The sequence below is a fragment of the Salmo salar genome, unplaced genomic scaffold (genome assembly GCF_905237065.1).
Source record: "Salmo salar unplaced genomic scaffold, Ssal_v3.1, whole genome shotgun sequence".
NCBI classification, from domain to species: domain Eukaryota; kingdom Metazoa; phylum Chordata; class Actinopteri; order Salmoniformes; family Salmonidae; genus Salmo; species Salmo salar.
The window spans coordinates 45,001-58,453 of record NW_025546995.1 but is presented as its reverse complement, the minus strand read 5'-3'; the positions used below and the strand labels follow the sequence as shown (position 1 = coordinate 58,453).

The 13,453-nt window shown below is 45.5% G+C and overlaps 1 pseudogene; it reads left to right on the top strand.

Moving 5' to 3' along the window:
• Positions 1 to 2,153: 2,153 nt before the first annotated feature.
• The window catches only part of LOC106596669 (replication factor C subunit 1-like), a 45,367-nt pseudogene continuing 34,067 nt past the window's right edge, over positions 2,154 to 13,453 (top strand).

Genomic DNA, 13,453 nt, shown 5'->3' with positions numbered 1-13,453 from the left:
ACCCTGAGGTCTGTCTACAGTTCCCTGGGTAGAGAGAGCTGCTGAGAGAGGTGGTGGCTGGTCTGTCTACAGTTCCCTGGGTAGAGAGAGCTGCTGAGAGAGGTGGTGGCAGGTCTGTCTACAGTTCCCTGGGTAGAGAGAGAGCTGCTGAGAGAGGTGGTGGCAGGTCTATAAACTGGACGTCTAGTCTACAGTTCCCTGGGTAGAGAGAGCTGCTGAGAGAGGTGGTGGCTGGTCTATATAAACTGGACGTCTGTCTACAGTTCCCTGGGTAGAGAGAGCTGCTGAGAGAGGTGGTGGCAGGTCTATAAACTTGACGTCTAGTCTACAGTTCCCTGGGTAGAGAGAGCTGGTGGCAGGTCTGTCTACAGTTCCCTGGGTAGAGAGAGAGCTGCTGAGAGAGGTGGTGGCAGGTCTATAACCCTGAGGTCTGTCTACAGTTCCCTGGGTAGAGAGAGCTGCTGAGAGAGGTGGTGGCAGGTCTGTCTACAGTTCCCTGGGTAGAGAGAGCTGCTGAGAGAGGTGGTGGCAGGTCTGTCTACAGTTCCCTGGGTAGAGAGAGCTGCTGAGAGAGGTGGTGGCAGGTCTGTCTACAGTTCCCTGGGTAGAGAGAGCTGTTTAGAGAGGTGGTGGCTGGTCTGTCTACAGTTCCCTGGGTAGAGAGAGCTGCTGAGAGAGGTGGTGGCAGGTCTGTCTACAGTTCCCTGGGTAGAGAGAGCTGTTTAGAGAGGTGGTGGCTGGTCTGTCTACAGTTCCCTGGGTAGAGAGAGCTGCTGAGAGAGGTGGTGGCAGGTCTATATAAACTGGACGTCTAGTCTACAGTTCCTGTGATGTAATCAGTAGTGGACGTGGCTTACCTGGTGTCGTTGGGACCGTTTCACATTCGCACCTACAACACGTGTGCAATTCATTCAACATACAACATTTACACAGCTAACATAGACTTGCCTAGTTAAATAAAATAGAGAAATATTTAGAAGAAGAAAAAAAATCTCTAAGAGCACAGCTTTGTACCCGCGTCAATAAGGATCTGGAGGCATGCGTGTAAACGTTGTAAAAGGCCATGTGAATTAATTAAATAACGTTTTGGTTGCAGTTTACCTTCACTAGAATAAATATTCTCGTCTTTATAACCTGTGCTGGCTGTGAGCTCATGTATGAAACACGTTGAGGCATGGCGCGTATCTTCATGGTCCTATTCAGTGCGAAAAACTGTTTAAGAACCAAGGCATTTCACTACACCCGCAATAACGTCTGATTAATATGTTTATGTGACCAATTACATTTTAATTTGATTTGCACCGTTTTTACCTTTTTAAGAAGCAAAACGGAGCAGAACGAGAGTTTCTATTGGACAAATTCAGGGAGGTTCCTCCCCGTTTCCGTTCCATTTTCTTCCGTTTCATAAACTTTTTTTAACCGCCTGTTTTCAATGTGGAGAGATACGATAAAAAAAATCATATATTTATTTATTATTATGAACACAACAAATACAAAAAACAGAAATATAAAAACAAGAGTATATAAACCTAACCTAATAAACCTATTTCTATAATCATTTTCAATTTGTTAAATACTTTTACGGGGCGTATTGCTTTATGTTTTTTTTTTTTACATTTACTGATCATTTCGAAATAATATTTAAATTCTCTCTTAAATAATGTGAAAAGAGGGGTTTGTTCTCTGCCCACTTCATTTTACGGATAAAGAATCTTCCATGAAAGATAAAGAAATGATACAAAAAAAATGAAAGTTAAATCAGGGTCCATATCATTTTGGATCGATATAAAACATAATACCAGAGTGTCTCAGGTTAATTACATGTGGAGAGATGTTACTGGTAGACTCATACCATGAATATACTTTACCGTCTCTAAACATCTCCGATATAAAGGGTTTATTCCCAAAGTTACCGGGATGAGACGTGTCCTACTTATACCGGTACATTCCTAACAACTTAAAGCATTACGAAACTTACATTATATCAAATAAACCTCTCGTAGTAAATAAACCATTCAGTTGTTGTTGTTGTTGTTGACCAAATCGGACTCTTATTGACCTCCATTACTAAACAAAACGACTTGCTTGGTGGGTGAAACAACGACAAAAACGCCACCTGCTGGAAGGAGACACGTTTTTCCTCCGAGATGGACCTTCCTCTTCCTGTTCGTCTCTTCCTGTTCCTCTCTCTTCCTCTTCCTGTCTCTTCCTCTTCCTGTCTCTGATCACACTTCGCGCCACTGAGGATTTTTAAGGAGCTGCGTTGTCAACTTGTATCATCACAATCAATCAGAAAAGTCATTTTGTTGTGTTGATTATGGTAAGTCACGGCGTCTATTGCATCGATTGTCCAAGTCAACAACTCATTCCCTGACAAACAACAACAGACAAACAAATAGTTCATTCGTATTTGTGTAGAAATGTGATGTTGTTGCAGATTTGTCAGCTAACGTTAGCTCCCCCATGTTAGTGTTTTAGAGTAGCCATTAGCTTAGCAGTGGGAATAAGCTAGTTAGTCAGCTAGTAACCACCTGTAGTTACCCTGTTTTGGTTCTTTTTAGTAGGATTTCTAGCTAGCTAACTAGCAATCATGCTAATGAAAACCAATGCATGTAGCTGTCTATCATGCTGATGAAAAATAATGCATATAGCTAACTAGCTGTCATGCTAATGAAAACCAATGCATGTAGCTAACTAGCTGTCATGCTAATGAAAACCAATGCATGTAGCTAACTGTCTATCATGCTAATGAAAACCAATGCATGTAGCTAACTGTCTATCATGCTAATGAAAAACAATGCATGTAGCTAACTGTCTATCATGCTAATGAAAAACAATGCATGTAGCTAACTAGCTATCATGCTAATGAAAAACAATGCATGTAGCTAACTAGCTATCATGCTAATGAAAAACAATGCATGTAGCTAACTGTCTATCATGCTAATGAAAACCAATGCATGTAGCTAACTGTCGATCATGCTAATGAAAAACAATGCATGTAGCTAACTGTCGATCATGCTAATGAAAACCAATGCATGTAGCTAACTGTCGATCATGCTAATGAAAAACAATGCATGTAGCTAACTGTCGATCATGCTAATGAAAAACAATGCATGTAGCTAACTGTCGATCATGCTAATGAAAACCAATGCATGTAGCTAACTGTCGATCATGCTAATGAAAAACAATGCATGTAGCTAACTGTCGATCATGCTAATGAAAAACAATGCATGTAGCTAACTGTCTCTGCAAGTCAGTTGTTTCCATGGCAAACATGAAAGTGACAGTCGGTTTGTGGCATCGAGTGGCATTTTTCACGGGCAGATCGTAAAGATAAATATGCGACGGTACTAGAAATAGATACAGCAACTGATAATGCTAAGTTGGGCTCCCGAGTGGCGCAGCGGTTTGAGGCACTGCAGTCCCTGGTTCGAATCCAGGCTGCATCACATCCGGCCGTGATTGGGAGTCCCATAAGGTGGCACACTTTTTGCCCACCGTCCGTCCAGGGTTAGGCCGTCATTGTAAAAATAAAAATAACTTGTTATAAATAGGGAATAGGGTGCCAATTAAGTAAATAAAGTGTAAATATAAAGTACATGATGGTACGAGATACAGTAACTGATAAAGCTAAGTATGTGATGGGACCAGAACTAAATACTGTATCTGGCCACGCCACATATCGCTCATGTGTAACTTAGCAATACATGTCTTCAAATGAAATGTAATTTAACGACTAGGATAGATCCCAAACTACACTGTATTCCTGTATAGTGCACGACTTACTTTCTAACCAGAACCCTATAGTACATTTAAATAGGGAATAAGGTGCCAGTTAAGTACAGTGGACTAATTTACTTCCTTCCCTTCCATTCTAAGGACATCAGACGGTTCTTTGTATCAAGCAAACCCGCAGCGCAGAAACCGTCTCAGGATGGAAACCTCAACACAGAGTCCCCGAAGAAGAAATCCGTCTCAACAGACGAAGAAGTGAAGAAAAAGCAAACTGCTACCAAGGTATATATTATTATATAACCAGAGTCTCTCTAGTCAGTGAACCGGTCCATCACCAAGGTATATATTATTATATAACCAGAGTCTCTCTAGTCAGTGAACCGGTCCATCACCAAGGTATATATTATTATATAACCAGAGTCTCTCTAGTCAGTGAACCGGTCCATCACCAAGGTATATATTATTATATAACCAGAATCTCTCTAGTCAGTGAACTGGTCCATCACCAAGGTATATATTATTATATAACCAGAGTCTCTCTAGTCAGTGAACCGGTCCATCACCAAGGTATATATTATTATATAACCAGAGTCTCTCTAGTCAGTGAACCGGTCGATCACCAAGGTATATATTATTATATAACCAGAGTCTCTCTAGTCAGTGAACCGGTCGATCACCAAGGTATATATTATTATATAACCAGAGTCTCTCTAGTCAGTGAACCGGTCCATCACCAAGGTATATATTATTATATAACCAGAATCTCTCTAGTCAGTGAACTGGTCCATCACCAAGGTATATATTATTATATAACCAGAGTCTCTCTAGTCAGTGAACTGGTCCATCACCAAGGTATATATTATTATATAACCAGAGTCTCTCTAGTCAGTGAACCGGTCCATCACCAAGGTATATATTATTATATAACCAGAGTCTCTCTAGTCAGTGAACCGGTCCATCACCAAGGTATATATTATTATATAACCAGAGTCTCTCTAGTCAGTGAACTGGTCCATCACCAAGGTATATATTATTATATAACCAGAGTCTCTCTAGTCAGTGAACCGGTCCATCACCAAGGTATATATTATTATATAACCAGAGTCTCTCTAGTCAGTGAACCGGTCGATCACCAAGGTATATATTATTATATAACCAGAGTCTCTCTAGTCAGTGAACTGGTCGATCACCAAGGTATATATTATTATATAACCAGAGTCTCTCTAGTCAGTGAACCGGTCGATCACCAAGGTATATATTATTATATAACCAGAGTCTCTCTAGTCAGTGAATAACCACACTTATGGTGGTGAGGATGAGGAAGATAATAATGGTGGTGAGGAAGATGATGGTGGTGGTGAAGATGGTGATGATGGTGATGCGGATGAGGAAGATGGTGATGATGGTTGTGAGGAAGATGATGAGGATGATGGTGGTGAGGAGGATGGTGATGAGGAGGATGATGATGATGGTGGTGATGATGGTTGTTTGGAAGATGATGAGGATGGTGATGATGGTTGTGATGATGGTGATGATGACGATGGTGGTGATGATGATGATGGTGGTGGTGATGATGGTTGTGAGGAAGATGATGAGGATGGTGATGATGGTTGTGATGATGGTGATGATGACGATGGTGGTGATGACGATGGTGGTGATGATGATGATGGTGGTGGTGATGATGGTTGTGAGGAAGATGATGAGGATGGTGATGATGGTTGTGATGATGGTGATGATGACGATGGTGGTGATGATGACGATGGTGGTGATGATGTGTTCCAGGTGGTGAAGAAGAAGAAGAAGGACAGTGATAAAAAGACAAAGAAGCGTGCTGTCATTGAGTCAGGTAATAAAGATGGCTGCCCCTCCTCTGGCTGCCCCTCCTCTGGCTGCCCCTCCTCTGGCTGCCCCTCCTCTGGCTGCCCCTCCTCTGGCTGCCCCTCCTCTGGCTGCCCCTCCTCTGGCTGCCCCTCCTCTGGCTGCCCCTCCTCTGGCTGCCCCTCCTCTGGCTGCCCCCCTCTGGCTGCCCCCCCTCTGGCTGCCCCCCCTCTGGCTGCCCCTCCTCTGGCTGCCCCTCCTCTGGCTGCCCCTCCTCTGGCTGCCCCTCCTCTGGCTGCCCCTCCTCTGGCTGCCCCTCCTCTGGCTGCCCCTCCTCTGGCTGCCCCTCCTCTGGCTGCCCCTCCTCTGGCTGCCCCCCCTCTGGCTGCCCCTCCTCTGACTGCCCCTCCTCTGGCTGCCCCTCCTCTGGCTGCCCCCCTCTGGCTGCCCCTCCTCTGGCTGCCCCTCCTCTGGCTGCCCCTCCTCTGGCTGCCCCTCCTCTGGCTGCCCCTCCTCTGGCTGCCCCTCCTCTGTCAGTGGAGGTATTACTGGCCCTGTGTTTTTAGAATGGGACATTAAATGTTCATTTCCAAATTGTATTGTTTTATTTTATTTCACTTTTATTTAACCAGGTAGGCTAGTTGAGAACAAATTCTCATTTGCAAATGAGGCGACATATTCATGATTTAGGCGGAATCCCGACCTAACACAAGGTCAGAGGGTCAGAGAGGCAGGTGAGTCATAGTGATTTTCAGTGGACAGACATATAGTGGTAGACCACAGTGATTTGTCATGCTCAACATGTATAAATATGCCTCTGTGGAACTATTGGATAAAGTCAGACTTTATCGACCAGCATTTCTACTCTTCCGTATTCATTGAACCTGTTTTAGTTGTGAACTCAAACGGACAGAGAGCGGTGATGTCCAACGGGCCTTCCAAAAAACAAAACACTTTCTCTGGCTGTTATCAGAGAATACGGAGGTCATCCTGCAGGTGGTTTCTGAAACTAATTACGTCTTTGTTAAGAGTCTGTCGAGTCTAAAGTTAAGGAGGATTTCCTCCCAAGGTTAAAGTTAAGGAGGGTTTCCTCCCAAGTCTAAAGTTAAGGAGGGTTTCCTCCCAAGTCTAAAGTTAAGGAGGGTTTTCCTCCCAAGGTTAAGGAGGGTTTTCCTCCCAAGGTTAAGGAGGGTTTTCCTCCCAAGTCTAAAGTTAAGGAGGGTTTCCTCCCAAGTCTAAAGTTAAGGAGGGTTTCCTCCCAAGTCTAAAGTTAAGGAGGGTTTTCCTCCCAAGGTTAAGGAGGGTTTTCCTCCCAAGGTTAAGGAGGGTTTTCCTCCCATGTCTAAAGTTAAGGAGGGTTTCCTCCCAAGGTTAAGGAGGGTTTCCTCCCATGTCTAAAGTTAAGGAGGGTTTTCCTCCCAAGTCTAAAGTTAAGGAGGGTTTTCCTCCCAAGTCTAAAGTTAAGGAGGGTTTTCCTCCCAAGGTTAAGGAGGGTTTTCCTCCCAAGGTTAAGGAGGGTTTTCCTCCCATGTCTAAAGTTAAGGAGGGTTTCCTCCCAAGGTTAAGGAGGGTTTTCTCCCAAGTCTAAAGTTAAGGAGGGTTTTCCTCCCAAGGTGGAGAGGGAAGGACCTGCTGTACATTCCAGCCACTAACCAGCTGCTTGTGTCTGTGGTCTCATGTCTACAACACTGATGTAATGGTTAAGTTAGTCACCTGGCTATTTTTGTTGTTGTCATCACCAAACCTCCCTCCCTCCCTCCCTCCCTCCCTCCCTCCCTCCCTCCCTCCCTCCCTCCCTCCCTCCCTCCCTCCCTCCTGTAGACTCTGAGGAGGAGGTAGTGGAGCAGAAGGTCCGGAAACAGCACCCTCCTCTTCCTCCTGCCAAGAAAGACCCGGTGCAGTATGTCTCTGAGACAGGTAAGACAGACTAGACTCCATAGCGGGAGAATACCAGGACGTACCAGAAATAACGCCAGCATACCAGGACTAAACGGGAGAATATGAATCATCCTGACAGACTCTAGTAACATGAATCAGAATATGAATCATCCTGACAGACTCTAGTAACATGTATCAGAATATGAATCATTCTGACAGACTCTAGTAACATGTATCAGAATATGAATCATCCTGACAGACTCTAGTAACATGAATCAGAATATGAATCGTCCTGACAGACTCTAGTAACATGAATATGAATCATCCTGACAGACTCTAGTAACATGAATCAGAATATGAATCATCCTGACAGACTCTAGTAACATGTATCAGAATATGAATCGTCCTGACAGACTCTAGTAACATGTATCAGAATATGAATCATTCTGACAGACTCTAGTAACATGTATCAGAATATGAATCGTCCTGACAGACTCTAGTAACATGTATCAGAATATGAATCATTCTGACAGACTCTAGTGACATGAATCAGAATATGAATCATCCTGACAGACTCTAGTAACATGTATCAGAATATGAATCATCCTGACAGACTCTAGTAACATGTATCAGAATATGAATCATCCTGTCAGACTCTAGTAACATGTATCAGAATATGAATCATCCTGACAGACTCTAGTAACATGTATCAGAATATGAATCATCCTGACAGACTCTAGTAACATGTATCAGAATATGAATCATCCTGACAGACTCTAGTAACATGTATCAGAATATGAATCGTCCTGACAGACTCTAGTAACATGTATCAGAATATGAATCGTCCTGACAGACTCTAGTAACATGTATCAGAATATGAATCGTCCTGACAGACTCTAGTAACATGTATCAGAATATGAATCATTCTGACACTCTAGTGACATGAATCAGAATATGAATCATCCTGACAGACTCTAGTAACATGTATCAGAATATGAATCATCCTGACAGACTCTAGTAACATGAATCAGAATATGAATCATCCTGACAGACTCTAGTAACATGTATCAGAATATGAATCATCCTGACAGACTCTAGTAACATGTATCAGAATATGAATCGTCCTGACAGACTCTAGTAACATGTATCAGAATATGAATCATTCTGACAGACTCTAGTGACATGAATCAGAATATGAATCATCCTGACAGACTCTAGTAACATGTATCAGAATATGAATCATCCTGACAGACTCTAGTAACATGTATCAGAATATGAATCATCCTGTCAGACTCTAGTAACATGTATCAGAATATGAATCATCCTGACAGACTCTAGTAACATGTATCAGAATATGAATCATCCTGTCAGACTCTAGTAACATCAATATGAATCATCCTGACAGACTAGTAACATGTATCGGAATATGAATCATCCTGACAGACTCTAGTAACATCAATATGAATCATCCTGACAGACTAGTAACGTATCGGAATATGAATCATCCTGACAGACTCTAGTGACATGTATCAGAATATGAATCATCCTGACAGACTCTAGTAACATGTATCAGAATATGAATCATCCTGACAGACTCTAGTAACATGTATCAGAATATGAATCATCCTGACAGACTCTAGTAACATGAATATGAATCGTCCTGACAGACTCTAGTAACATCAATATGAATCATCCTGACAGACTAGTAACGTATCGGAATATGAATCATCCTGACAGACTCTAGTAACATCCCTCCTCCTTACCTCCCTCTCGCTCTCTCTCCCCCCTCCTGACCTCCCCCTCCCTCTCGCTCTCTCTCCCCCCTCCCTCCCTCTCGCTCTCTCTCCCCCTCCTGACCTCCCTCTCGCTCTCTCTCCTCCCTCCCTCCCTCCCTCTCGCTCTCTCTCCTCCCTCCCTCCCTCCCTCTCGCTCTCTCTCCCTCCCTCCCTCCCTCCCTCTCGCTCTCCCTCCCTCCCTCTCGCTCTCTCTCCCCCTCCTTACCGCCCTCTCGCTCTCTCTCCCCCCTCTTGATCTCCCGCTCTCTCTCCCTCCTCCTTAACTCCCTCCCTCCCTCCGCCTTACACCCCTCCCCCTCTCTCTCCCTCCCTACCCCCTCCTTACCTTCATCCCCCCCCCCCTCTCTCTTTAGATTCAGACAGTGATAACTTCCTGTCTCTGAAGAAGTCTGCAAAGCCCCAGGATAATGGAGTGACCAAACCAGGGAAGGCCCGCACCGGGACCAAAGAGATCTACAGGTCCCCCTCGAAACCCACCCCTGCGCCCGCCAAGGGGAAAGGAGTGATAAAGAAGTCTCCTCCAGCCCCCGTCACCCCTAAATCAGCGCCCCAGCACACCAAACGCACCCCCACCTCTGTCCTGGACTACTTTGGCAGTGGGAGTGTCCAGCGCTCGGGCAAGAAACTGGTAGCAAGTACCAAGAGGAAAGCTGTGAGTAAAACACCCTGATTATTCCCCTTCATTATCTCTCTACTCTCCCTCCAGCCTTCTCAGGACCCAGGTCTAGTGTTTAGTCTGACTAGTTAACTAGTTGTTGTTGATGAGACCCAGGTCTAGTGACTAGTCTGACTAGTTAACTAGTTGTTGTTGATGAGACCCAGGTCTAGTGTCTAGTCTGACTAGTTAACTAGTTGTTGTTGATGAGACCCAGGTCTAGTGACTAGTCTGACTAGTTAACTAGTTGGTGTTGATGAGACCCAGGTCTAGTGTCTAGTCTGACTAGTTAACTAGTTGTTGTTGATGAGACCCAGGTCTAGTGACTAGTCTGACTAGTTAACTAGTTGTTGTTGATGAGACCCAGGTCTAGTGACTAGTCTGACTAGTTAACTAGTTGTTGTTGATGAGACCCAGGTCTAGTGACTAGTCTGACTAGTTAACTAGTTGTTGTTGATGAGACCCAGGTCTAGTGACTAGTCTGACTAGTTAACTAGTTGGTGTTGATGAGACCCAGGTCTAGTGTCTAGTCTGACTAGTTAACTAGTTGTTGTTGATGAGACCCAGGTCTAGTGACTAGTCTGACTAGTTAACTAGTTGTTGTTGATGAGACCCAGGTCTAGTGACTAGTCTGACTAGTTAACTAGTTGTTGTTGATGAGACCCAGGTCTAGTGACTAGTCTGACTAGTTAACTAGTTGTTGTTGATGAGACCCAGGTCTAGTGACTAGTCTGACTAGTTAACTAGTTGGTGTTGATGAGACCCAGGTCTAGTGTCTAGTCTGACTAGTTAACTAGTTGTTGTTGATGAGACCCAGGTCTAGTGACTAGTCTGACTAGTTAACTAGTTGTTGTTGATGAGACCCAGGTCTAGTGACTAGTCTGACTAGTTAACTAGTTGTTGTTGATGAGACCCAGGTCTAGTGACTAGTCTGACTAGTTAACTAGTTGGTGTTGATGAGACCCAGGTCTAGTCTGACTAGTTAACTAGTTGTTGTTGATGAGACCCAGGTCTAGTGACTAGTCTGACTAGTTAACTAGTTGTTGTTGATGAGACCCAGGTCTAGTCTGACTAGTTAACTAGTTGTTGTTGATGAGACCCAGGTCTAAGGTCTAGTCTGACTAGTTGATGACGGCTCTGTGTTGTCCCTCCGGCCCTCTCAGGACCATGATGAGTCGCTGACTGATGAGGTCATCGCCCAGCAGCTGCAGATGGACGAGGACATGGAGTTGGAGAGGCTGGTCCACGAGGACGAGGAGTTTGCCAGGACGCTGGCCATGTTGGACCAAGAACCACACGCCAAAAAGGTGAAGGATAAACTCACTACAAACTCTCTCTTTCTCTCTGAAAGATTCAACGAGTGTGTGTGTATATATATATATGTGTGGTTCCATCTCTCTCTCTCTGTCTGTCTGTGTGTGTGTGTGTGTGTGTGTGTGTGTGTGTGTGTGTGTGTGTGTGTGTGTGTGTGTGTGTGTGTGTGTGTGTGTGTGTGTGTGTGTGTGTGTGTGTGTGTGTGTGTGTGTGTGTGTGTGTGTGTGTGTGTGTGTGTGTGTGTCCAGGCTCGTAAGGACTCTGGTGAGGATCTGGGGTCTGACACGTCAGCCAACAAAAGCATCGCTAACTCCTCCCACAGCAGCACTACCAGCCAATCACAGTCCAATGGGCGGGACCACAACCAGGACGTGATCGGTCCGTCCCCTAAAAAGGTCCCCCCTCTTGTTAAAACCAGTTCCAAACTGGCCGTGATGAAGAGAAGGGAGGTGGAAGAGGAAGGAGGAGGGAAGACAAATCTGACTATCAAAATGCCCGTCTCTCCCAAAAAGGAGTTCCTAACCACTTCAAGCACAGACAGGAAGTCCAAGCCCAAAACAGGAAGTGTAACCATGGTGACCACACGCACGACTCTTAAAACCTCCCCCAAGAAAGAGGTGAAACTTTTTTTAAATCAACAGTTATAGTTAATATAAATAACCCAAACCTGTGTGACTGTGAGTGACTGTGAGTGACTGTGAGTGACTGTGAGTGACTGTGAGTGACTGTGAGTGACTGTGAGTGACTGTGAGTGACTGTGTGTGTGACTGTGTGAGTGACTCTGTGAGTGACTCTGTGGGACTGTGAATGTGACTGTATGAGTAACTGTGACACTGTGGGACTGACTGTGACTGTGTGTAACCGTGACCGTGAGAGACTGTGAGTGACCGTGAGTGACTGTGAGTGACTGTGAGTGACTGTGTGAGTGACTGTGTGAGTGACTGTGTGAGTGACTGTGAGTGACTGTGACACTGACTGTGACTGTGTGTGACCGTGAGAGACTGTGAGTGACTGCGCGTGACTGTGTGTGTAACCGTGAATGTGTGTTTGTGTCCAGAGCACCAGTCCAGAGGATTCAGAGAAGAAGCGAGGGAACTCCTCAGCCTTCCGTAGTTTCCTGAACAGAGACGGACCCAGAGCCCTGGGGTCTAAACCCATACCCACTGTAAGACAAACACAGAGCCCTGGGATCTAAACCCAGAGCCCTGGGGTCTAAACCCAGAGCCCTGGGGTCTAAACCCATACCCACTGTAAGACAAACCCAGAGCCCTGGGATCTAAACCCAGAGCCCTGGGATCTAAACCCATACCCACTGTAAGACAAACCCAGAGCCCTGGGGTCTAAACACAGAGCCCTGGGGTCTAAACCCAGAGCCCTGGGGTCTAAACACATACCCACTGTAAGACAAACCCAGAGCCCTGGGGTCTAAACCCAGAGCCCTGGGGTCTAAACACATACCCACTGTGAGACAAACCCAGAGCCCTGGGGTCTAAACCCAGAGCCCTGGGATCTAAACCCATACCCACTGTAAGACAAACCCAGAGCCCTGGGATCTAAACCCAGAGCCCTGGGATCTAAACCCATACCCACTGTAAGACAAACCCAGAGCCCTGGGATCTAAACCCATACCCACTGTAAGACAAACACAGAGCCCTGGGGTCTAAACCCATACCCACTGTAAGACAAACCCAGAGCCCTGGGATCTAAACCCATACCCACTGTAAGACAAACCCAGAGCCCTGGGGTCTAAACCCAGAGCCCTGGGGTCTAAACACATACCCACTGTAAGACAAACCCAGAGCCCTGGGGTCTAAACCCAGAGCCCTGGGGTCTAAACCCAGAGCCCTGGGGTCTAAACACATACCCACTGTAAGACAAACCCAGAGCCCTGGGATCTAAACCCATACCCACTGTAAGACAAACCCAGAGCCCTGGGGTCTAAACCCAGAGCCCTGGGGTCTAAACACATACCCACTGTGAGACAAACCCAGAGCCCTGGGGTCTAAACCCAGAGCCCTGGGGTCTAAACCCAGAGCCCTGGGGTCTAAACACAGAGCCCTGGGGTCTAAACACAGAGCCCTGGGGTCTAAACACAGAGCCCTGGGGTCTAAACCCAGAGCCCTGGGATCTAAACCCATACCCACTGTAAGACAAACCCAGAGCCCTGGGATCTAAACCCAGAGCCCTGGGATCTAAACCCATACCCACTGTAAGACAAACACAGAGGCCTGGGGTCTAAACCCATACCCACTGTAAG